The sequence below is a fragment of the Mixophyes fleayi genome, chromosome 8, assembly GCF_038048845.1.
Source record: "Mixophyes fleayi isolate aMixFle1 chromosome 8, aMixFle1.hap1, whole genome shotgun sequence".
Classification (NCBI taxonomy): domain Eukaryota; kingdom Metazoa; phylum Chordata; class Amphibia; order Anura; family Limnodynastidae; genus Mixophyes; species Mixophyes fleayi.
This window is the reverse complement of record NC_134409.1, coordinates 103,668,200-103,679,375: the sequence shown is the minus strand read 5'-3', so window position 1 is coordinate 103,679,375 and position 11,176 is coordinate 103,668,200.

Sequence of the window (11,176 nt, the reverse complement as noted above, 5' to 3'; positions counted from 1 at the left end):
GGCTTATTCACGTGTGAGGTGCTTTTCAGGCATCAATTAATCCCAGAAAAGACTCTTAAAAACAGGACACATTGAAGTGCATTAGCCAGTTTACATGTCAGCAGTTTGAATATTCTAACAGTATGAATGAGTATTACTAAAGTTGCATTGCATGTTCTATGTGTTTTTAGTATCACTAAATGAAATATACCTAGTAATGGACAGTGATCAGTCTTAATTGCTCTTTGGCTTTGCTGTAGTCATTTTATGACTCCTATAGGGAATTTCAGAGTGGGTCCTGTCCCCACAATGCAGGGTGGCAAATTTACTTAAGGTTTTCAGATTGCAGTACTTTCAAAGTAATACAGTAAAGGCTAGGGGGGAAGAAAGTATAAAATTAACACATACTTATATGTGTGTACTGCTTATTTTTCATGCTGACCAAATAGTATGCATAGGTCTTGTATAATTCTGTATGGTAACAGAACTTTTATATTTCTTTACTTGACAGGTAAAGACCAAAAGCAAAAATTAAAGCATTGTGGAAAAATAACTGCTATGAGGTAAATTCACATCCTAAAAATGTATAAATTGAGGGTTCAGGTGTAAAGGTGTTAAAATCAATACATGCATTGCAGTTAATAATAGGTAACATTAGATATCCACCGAAAGAATGTCTCCCATGCTTTGGATAAATGTAAATAAACTACTTTGTCAACAGCTATGGTGGTTTGTATCAGGAAAACTTATTAGAGAACAGAAGTAAGAAAATCTTGTCCTGTTGGCACTTAATGGATAATGCAATATCCTCCATTGCACTTCATTCCATTAAAGGGGATGCAGACAGACATTGCATAGCAAAGGTGTGCCATCCACAGCCCTAATGAGCTTTTTGTGGTACATGTTTAAGAGCTTGCACACATAGATGTGACCTTTCCATGAAAACTCTTGACTATCATGGTCAAAAATAATGAGGTTCTTTTCAATCATTAAAAGGAAAACATACCACTTATTAGAGTTTGGGGATAGACCCTATGGTTTATTTTGCAAATGTAACTGCTATCTGCTAGCATTTGCTATATAAACACTCTAGTATAGTATACATAGCACTAATGTACCTGCAACTCCTGCAATCTGTAAGAGGGCGTCCGCTATGAGTCCTTGTATGGCTGGTCCCGTCACTACGTCATCTTGTCAACATAATACAGTCGAGAAAGTAATTTGTGCCATTCAGTTCAACTCTGATGACATCAGGTATCAAGTTAGTGGCAAAGGGGAGAGATACCATCATAGACAAAGTGCTTACTACATCTGAAAATGGCAGGAGAGGAATGTGCTATATACACTTTGCTAGAGGGTCTATTTAGCACATCTAATACAAAATAAACAAAGCAAATCAATTTAGTCTTTCATTTTGTTCGTTAATATCTAATATATAAATGCTTAGTGGCGTCTGTGTGTGTGTGGGAAAAAACAACACGTTGCAGCGCCACCTGCTGGGCAGAGTTATACACTGACCTACTAAATTCTTAGTGTGTGTGGGGAAAAAAATTCAAAAAGGGCTGAAATTTGGTAGGGCTCAAACTCATTTTCGTGAGGTAATTTTACCTCCTAAACACACGTGTAGAGGCGTGCGTTAGTGTGTGCGTTAGTGTGTGTGTGTGTGTGTGTGTGTGGAAGAAACTATTTTCTCAGAAAGGGCTCATCCAATTGACCTGAAATTTGGTATACTGACATTATTTGACAAAAAAATTAGAATAGTCAAGTCAGTTAACTTCCATCATCCCCCCTTCCCCCCGTGGGAGGGGTAGTAAAGGCTAAATTTACGAGTTGAGGGGTCAAATTCATTTTCGTGAGGTAATTTTACCTCATCAACACACATTAATAAGGGCGCTTGCGACGGGAAGTAACGATCTTCCCCTGAGGAGGCCTGGGCTAGGCCCAAATGCATGACAAGAACCTTTTTAAGACCTTAAGTATCTTGATTTGACTAGAATGCATGAGTATCATGCACGGGTTAACTTGTATATACATATGTGTGTGTGTATATATATATATATATATATATATATATATATATATGTACAGTTTATTGAGAGCACAACAGATGGCTGAAATAGTAAGAAGGATGTAGATACTATGGTCACAAGAATTTAACATCAATGCTTAAGGTTATGAGAACAACATAAGTTACAATAACTATAAAGATAAAATAGAGACTACAAACTACAGCATGGTCTAGAGATGCCAACTTTTTTTTGGGGAGGTGGAATAATAGTTGGGGGGAGGGGGTTAAAGAATAGTTAGGGGGATCAGTAACATATCTTAGTAAGACATGGAGAAAGAATAATAACTGAGGGGTGGGGGGGAAAGAATGGTTAGGGGGATCACTAACATATCTTAGTAAGACATGGAACTGTGCTTCTGTGTATTCTGCAGCCACTGCAGAAAAGTTGTTTACATAAATAAATCCAACAGGCCTTATTTTGAGAATTCATGGCTAGGACACAAGCGGGATTTGAATGCCACAGGTTTTCAGCAAGTAAACAGTCATGTTCCACAAGTGCTTCTTTCCCTGGCACATAAAAGCATTTTGCTACCAAAGCACTTAATACCGCATGCTGAAAGTGCTTGTGTGTGATTGGACTAGCATTCTCCAAAATACTGTGCAATCGTCTCGCTCCTCTTCAGTCCATGCTCAATGCTTCAGTGAGACTAATCTTCCTCTCTTGCCGGTCTCCATCTGCCTCCCTCTCTGTCAAGCACTGCATCTGCTCCCCCCCTCTGACTACGTTACTGAATCCTCTTCAAACTCTTCACCCTCGCCTACAAAGCCCTCTCCAACTTCACTGCTCCTTACATCTCCAACCTCATCTCCATTCATGCTCCCTCTCGCCCTCTACCGTCAGCCAATGGCCGTCGCCTTTCCTCCCCTCTGGTTACCACGTCTCACTCCTACAGTCAAGATTTCTCATGTGCCGACCCCCTTCCTCAGCTCCTCTTGCTACACATTCTTGTTCATCTCTCCCTTCAAATTTCTAGTCTCTTCACCTGGACTCCCCACTTTGTGTTTTTGTCTCTTGTTAGTCTGCCACTTCCCTCTAGATGGTAAGCTTCCGTGAGCAGGGTCCTCTTATCCTCGTGTCCTCCTCCTTCTGTGACCTTTACCTTCAGCACCTCAACCTCATTTTTTCATCTTGACACAAGGCCCCCGCCCTTGGTCTCGTCTTCTCCCTTGCCTTCGCATATTGCAGCCTCTGATCCTGATATTTGGTTTAGTTCACTCCCCATCTCTCCTCCTTCCCCTTTCTAGTTTCTAAGTTTTCTGGACTTCACTTATACCTCTCTGCCCGGGGTACCTGTTTTCAGCTTTGTTGATAATTTATCCTCACTTTGTTTTTGTATTGCCCTGTATTGTTTTCTGTTTCGTCCTATGCTCTCTGTACAGCACCCTTTGTGGTGCCATAATAATAACAGATAATAATTGAAGTGCTTTTTACATTTGTAACACCCATGTGCCAAGGTCATTACAGCTTGGGAACAGCTTAGGAACATGTGGGATAATTACTGGTTCAATCAAATGCATTAATTCATCTTTGCATAAAAAAGAAAAGAGAGTGTTAAAAATATGGTCTGATGGTGGTACTTGAGGGAGGGTGAATGTACTTTGGTTTACAGCACCATTATTTCCAACATCATTAACTTAGGAGACCATCAGAGAATACAATTCAGGAAGAGGAAATAACGTTATCCCTCCAAAACAGAGCCAGACTGGTCATATATTTTTGGGTTTAAATATCATTGTAATTTTTGTATTTTTTGTCTTACTGATTCTAAGTAACAAAGTGCCACAAATGAGAGCAAGAAGTATGTAAATCCATGTCAGCTCTTACAAAGCTGTGATTGTAGAGACAACAGCAACTGAAGAAGCCATTCAGCTGCTTCCGGGTAACAGTGATACTTAAGTTGTTGGAACGCAGCACTTGTTGATGAACTGCCTGAAATTATATATATATATATATGGTAAGACTATGAACTGCTGACACTGACATAAACATAAACCTGTATTTCGGTTTTTCACAGAGATGGCCTATGATCTGTGCAATGTTCGGCATACCCAGTTACAGGAGGCCATACCTAGAAAGAGCAGTAAGTCACCACATTAAGTATATGATGAACAGAGGCTCAGGATAGCAATAGGGAAATAAGAACATACTACATATAAAATCCCAATCTTATAAGAACATACCACACATATAATCCCCATCTTACAATGCACAGGATGAAAGTGACCTCGGGCAGACTGACTGCTGTAGTCACATAGTACAAGGGGGAGGGGCGCTGCTGCAAACAAAATTGATCCTGTGTAGCTACTGAGAGTAATGGAGAATCGGGTGAGAAATGTGGGGAATGTGGGGAATGATCTGTTGATCCAAGGGGCATCACATGCCCACTCTTCCCACCATTCTCTGTCTCATATGCCACCCCTGTACACCAGCTTTTCTGTCACATGCCCCCTACTCACCAGACAATCTTCTGTGTCGCTCGCACCCCGTCTGCCTTCCACCCTCTATATTGCTTACCCACTCCCTCTGTGTGTCGCGTGCCGCCTCCACCCACCACAGTCTCTGTCGAGTGCGTGTCCACTCTGCCCACCACCCTCTATGTCGCTCCCCCACTCCCTCTGTGTGTTTCGTGCCGCCCTCCACCCACCACCGTCTCGTGCGTGTCCCCTCCACCCTGTATGTCGCTCCCCCACTCCCTCTGTGTGTTGCGTGCCGCCATCACCCACCACTGTCTCTATCACATGTGTGTCCCCTCCGCATCCACCAGATTTTCCCTCACATGGGCCCCCTACCGCACCCCTTCAGCTGCAGCTTATTCACCAGATCTCACTGCTCACCAGCTTAACCAAATGCCCCTGTTTTAAATTGCATTTGTCACTTCATATTGGTGCCTAATACCATTATCAATGCCCAGGAAACCTGCTGTAACCTCCATCTTGCTGCCATGAATATGTCCCATACAATCTTTTCGATCAGTTGGAATCCACACACGGTGGCAAAGTGGGCACAGATAGCATTTTGATCATTTTGAATAAGTAGCTGTTGTTTTGCAAGGGTTAAATGCTGTTGGACCACACATTTGATAATAGGAATCAACACAGGGTGGTCAGTTACATATAAAACACTTGTCTGATAATTGACTCTTTTTGGAGTTTCCCCCTCGTTGGGTAGCTGGCTTTCAAGTTTGGGTGCACCTCTTTCTCAACGCATGGTTGGACAAGGGTCCTGTAAAAAATCTTTGAGTAAAGCATGGATACCTCCTAGCCTATGTGGTTCAGGGTTTGAAGGTGACAAGGAAATGGCAGATCAAAGTAGGTGAGGCAAACTCCTCTAGGAGGGTGTTGGAGAGGAGGATTTGCTAAAGAAACACCCAAGTGCGGCGGTTCCCAAACTGTGCGCCGCGGCTCCCAGGGGTGCCGCGGCGCTGTCACTGGGGTGCCGCAGGCCAGACATAAAAAAAACAAAACACAGAAACTTACCAATCCGTCGGGCGCCAGGACCCAGGAGCCTCCTGTCTCCTGCAGCTGTCACTGAATATCGACATCAGTAACAAGCTGCAGGAGAGAGGATGCTGCTGGGTCCCGGCGCCTGACGGATTGGTAAGTTTCTGTATTTTTGTTTTTTTATGGCTGGCGCGGGGCAGAGAGAGGGATCGTGGCAGAGGAGGGGGACAGAGGATGGTGACAGCAGGACAGAGGAGGGGGACAGAGGATGGTGACAGCGGGGCAGAGGAGGGGGACAGCGGGACAGAGGAGGGTGACAGGGGATGGTGACAGCGGGGCAGAGGAGGAGAGCAGAGGTTGGTGATAGCGGGACAGAGGAGGAGAGCAGAGGATGGTGACAGCGGGCAGAGGAGGGGGACAGAGGATGGTGACAGCGGGACAGAGGAGGGGGACAGCGGATGGTGACAGCGGGACAGAGGATGGTGACAGCGGGACAGAGGAGGAGAGCAGAGGATGGTGACAGTGGGACAGAGGAGGGGGACAGAGGATGGTGACAGCGGGACAGAGGAGGGGGACAGAGGATGGTGACAGCGGGACAGAGGATGGTGACAGCGGGGCAGAGGAGGGGGACAGAGAGCAGAGGATGGGGACAGAGGGGCAGAGGATGGGGACAGAGAGCAGAGGATGAGGACAGCGGGGCAGAGGATGAGGACAGAGGAGGGGACAGCGTGTGAGAGGGCAGAGGAGGGGGGACATTGTGAGAGAGGGCAGAGGAGTGGGGACAGCGTGACAGAGCAGAGGAGGGGGACAGCGTGACAGAGGGCAGAGGGGGCAGTGTGAGAGAGGGCAGTGTGTCTGGATGCAGAGGGGGCAGAGTGCCTGAGGGCAGAGTGTCTGGATGCAGAGGGGGCATTTTTGCATACAACTAAATAAGTATTTCTGTCCTGACCTAAATACTTATTACAATTTTTTGACCCAACTACTTCTAAAACAGGACTGCTCAATAATTATTTTGGAGGGGTGCCTTGAAACAATTTGGAGACTCTAAGGGTGCCGCGAACTGCAAAAGTTTGGGAACCACTGCTCAAGTGATATGTGCCCAAAGGGTCTGTCTTTGGTGATTTCCAAGCAGATTCCTCCTAAGTTTAGAGATCTCACTTTGCTTGCGTTTCACTGGAGGCTCTACATTAAGGGGAACCTGAAGCATAGAGGTATCGATGATCGTGGTTGTCCACGGGAGGACTGTTATGGGGAGGTTGAGAAAATGGACGACTTCTTGCTTCAGTGTCCTTTTAATACAGAGGTTTACAAGGGTGTGTCCCACTCCTTAGGCCTTCCCTGTCTTTCGGGGCGTAGTTATCCTGACTGGGTGTATGGAGTGCTGAAAAAGTGTGTGGATTTTGAGTTAATCACTCGTTTTTTTAGTTAGCGCAGTTGTTAGATTTTACACATGGAGCGCACAGTGTTTAGTGTCCATTAGGGGCAAACCCTTCACTGTAGTGAGGTGGTGGATAGTATTCTGCACGTGGTTTGGAAATGAAGAGAAATGGAGAGGGGACGGATGGATGCTGCGGGCTGAGGTAGACTTTGGTGGAGGTTGAGACCTCCCTAAGTGGCAGCTAACATCTGGCAGTCTCTCGATTCACATACATTTAAAGTTTGTTTTCATTTCCTGACCGTAAAGAGTGTATGGGTTTTGTATTAGGGGACATTTCGTTTCTTTGATGTATATAGTTATCTTATTTGTGAAGTGATGCAGTAGTTTTTGTGAAGTGATTGTAGGAGAATTGGGTGTTTTGATAATGTGAAGTTTCATTCCTGTTGATCCTTTTTACGCTTTGATGTTGTATAGAGTCTATTTTATTTTGGATAAAGTGATATGGGATTTATTTTTGTTGCAATTTTTAAAACAAACCTCAACCCTTGCAAAACTGCAGCCACTTTTTCAAAATGATCACAATGCTATCTGTGCCCACTTTGCCACCTAATTTCATGCCTAAAACAGTGTTGGGCCAGGCAAAAGACAAGTAGTTTGCATGTAACTGACCACCCTGTGTTTATTTCCACTATCAAATTGATGGCCCAACGGCATTTAACTGATTGCAAAACTACAGCTACTTATTCAAAATGATAAAATATGGCGACATTGTCCAATTTGCCCCCTGATTTCATGCCCAAAACCTTGTTGGGTCAGGCTAAATACTATTTCAGTTTGTGTAAGTGACACCCTTTAGTGTTAATCTGTGACATCAGTGATTCAACTTGATTTAATCCTTTAAAAAAAAAAACTTTTCTTAAGAAGCTTGAGCGTGAATAAGAAGCTGGACGAATAAGAAGCTAAATTCAGCTTCGTAAGTACAATGCTCCTGAGTAGAGGTGTCTGTAACATGTCATAAAATTTGACCTCTATTACACATTGTCACGAACGCCCAGCCTGTCTCAGATACAGCAATCTGAAACAGCTGGCTGTGACTGAAGTTACCTTGTTCACTTACCAATGAATACACCTTTTCTGCCATGACAAAGGACTTACTATGGAGTCCTTACGTTCACCAAAACCACTTATTACTTTTACACGCTTAAATAACAAACACATGTAGCTTGAGCATCACTTGGCTTCGTAAGTTCACACAAAATCACTTAGAATATACTACATTAAATGTATTTAATCCTGAAAAATGTTTCCAAGGCTTAATTACAAAACAGTTAATAACAAGTCCTACAAAATAAGTTGCACAAATAAGTTTTCAGAAATAAAATAGGAAATAAAACCAGACTAACTTACTAGTCTAAGACTTGACTAGTGAGTTATCTATCCCTGAGATATGTCTGACATCTCTGAGGGCATGATTCTCACCTCTGCTCTTTTTGCCCAGCTGATCAGGTTCACATCCTCAGTATACACAAACTCCTCAAAGATGCTTATCTGTCCCTGGGCCTGGATAATTTCAAAATACTCTTTGTCAATTGCACAGGTCACTAAGGTCAGTCAACAAAGTACACTTTGAAACGTTACATACAATATACACAGTGTCATACATGAATATTAAGGGAAAATAACAATAACACATAATTGTCACACACATTCTTCCCACGTCAGATCACGTGATAGACCCAATTTTGAGTCTGATCCTACAATACACATATCCACCTGTGATGTCACTCCTGAGCTGTACTCAGACGCCAAACTGATTATTTTCATACAGGAGATATATGTCTCTTGCCTAAATTAGTAGTAGCTTTCTGACTGAATTAACCTGGGCTCAGCTTATTCACTGATGTAAAACAAACATTTTGTCAAAACGTCAGTGCTAAATGAGGAAGCAGAAACATACCTTCCTGATGAACAGGGGCAGGCTGGGTAGGAGGGCATCTGCCCCTGGGCCGGTCCCATAGTGGGCTACCATGGACTGGATCACTGGGCCACCTGCATTTTTTTTCCTTTAAAATGTTCCCAATAGGCTGCTGAGTCGAGTCTTGTTCCCCGGGCTAAAATTTGTCAGCCCTCCCTTGCTGATGAAATGGGTCTGTTTGAATTTTCTGTGTCCTCACAGCCTGGCCAGATCTCTGTGTGGCAAAGTGCTCTATTTATCATGCTCAGGCAATAACCTATATTTTCTATGGCTGTTTATTGCTAAAGGCGAATTAATCAGATCGGGCTCTAACTATAAGTCCTACACCTAACACCATAATGTAACATAAAGCATATAGGGGCCTATTATTAAGAAGCACGATTTCCAAAAATCCCTAATCGCTGATATTAATCAAATAATATCGCTGAGAAAGCTGAGCAATATTCCGCTGCCACTGCTATACTGGCCCGGAGAGGTAAGGGCAGGGCTGGCGCTATAGTTTGGAGAACTTAGGCGCTTGATCATGTTACTTAGTGCTTTCATTTTTCCTGGCACCCATGTACTAGACGCTGGCCGCACTCGGATTCAAATTAAACACAGTCCCTCCCGCACATAGAATTTAATTTTGTACATATGCAGCTCGGTTACGTTGCACGTACAAAGGATGATACCCAACTATTGCAACTACTCTTGAGAAAATATTCTGCTCAACCTTTTCTGACTTTGTGGGTCGGGCTTAAAATGTACATGGTGAAAAGATTAAGGGGTCTATTTATGAACAATCCGAAATTACTCACAATAATTTTCATTTCTTATAGCAATGATAAGAAATGAATTAATGTGGCAGATTATTAAAATTAATTAGCTGGGACAGAGGCGATAGGAGTCTGTCCCAACGTATAATCGCGATGACTTTACTAACAGGTTATTACTGGCCTGGCTGAATTTGCAATGGGGGAAACACAAAGCCTGCCAAGGAGGAAGCTGAAGAGCTCTCTCCTGTGATGCTTTATTTAGGTGTTGTCTTGAATCATTGATTTAAACTATGTTCCATGTGTTATTTGTGAAAACATTTAAGTATTGCATCAAGTGTTATCTGCTTATAACCACTGTATATTTTAACAAAGAGATCGGACAAACACATCTGTTAATATTATGCAAAACAATCAAAATTGACCTTTAGTAGATACCCCCCTAGTATCTCTTTAATAAACATGTTCATTTTTTTTTGTACCACTAGATGTCCTCCTAATACATGTGTACAGTGTCTGTGTAAAGTCTGAAGTCTGTAGAATTTCAGAACAGGCAATATGCAGGCTATAACATAATAGTAAGAGTAGAACATAGTTGTAGAATGACGTCTGCTGATGTAAGACCATTGGGTGTGCCTGGCACTCTGGGAGTCTGGGGTATGTATGCATACAATTAAACCAACGTTCACATAACCACAAGTGTAGTACTGATGTTCTTCACATACATCTACAATAGTAAGAATATATTAGTATCAGACCATAATTTGGGCAGTTGTGGGGGTGCGGGCGCGATCGCTGGGGGAAGTGATCAAAGGCATTGGTGGTCAGTGGACAGAAACAGGCAGCCAATCGCTAGGCTGCCTGTTGGTGTGTGGGCTCCCACAGTGCTATGCAGCAGACAGGAAGTCTGACTTCACTTCCTGTCTGCCTGATCTGCGGAGCCCAGAGCAGTTACAGGTAAGTGAGCAGAGGGTGGGGGGGTCTTCCTATACTAAGCTATAGGGAGGGAGGGGCTATACTAAGCTATAGGGATGGAGGGAGGGGGGGGGGGCTATACTAAGCTATAGGGATGGAGGGAGGGGGGGGGGGGGCTATACTAAGCTATAGGGATGGAGGGAGGGGGGGGGCTATACTAAGCTATAGGGATGGAGGGAGGTTGTGCTGTCTATACTTAATTATGGGGGGCTGTCTATGCTAAATTATAAGGAGGGGGGCTATAATGTGTGAGGGAATGGGGGTGCTGTCTTAATAGTACATGGGTGGAAGGTAGGCTATTAATTTAATGCTGGAGTTTAGGTGGGGGTCTAATTATTTAATGGACGCTCTTTTATTTGTGGGGTGATAGTGGGGCAATTTAATTTATTGGTGAGGCCTATTAAATTAAGATGGGGGAACGGGACCTTTCATTTAATGTTGGGGTGGTTTGGGTCTATTATTGAATGTGGGGCTGAGTTTGGGGAGGCTGGTCGTGGGAAATGGTTATATTAAACGTAAATGTTATTAATTTATTGCAGGGGCTATTTAGAGGGAGGGTATTAGGTTTATTTATTAAATGGGAATACTATTAATTTAATGTCGGCGTT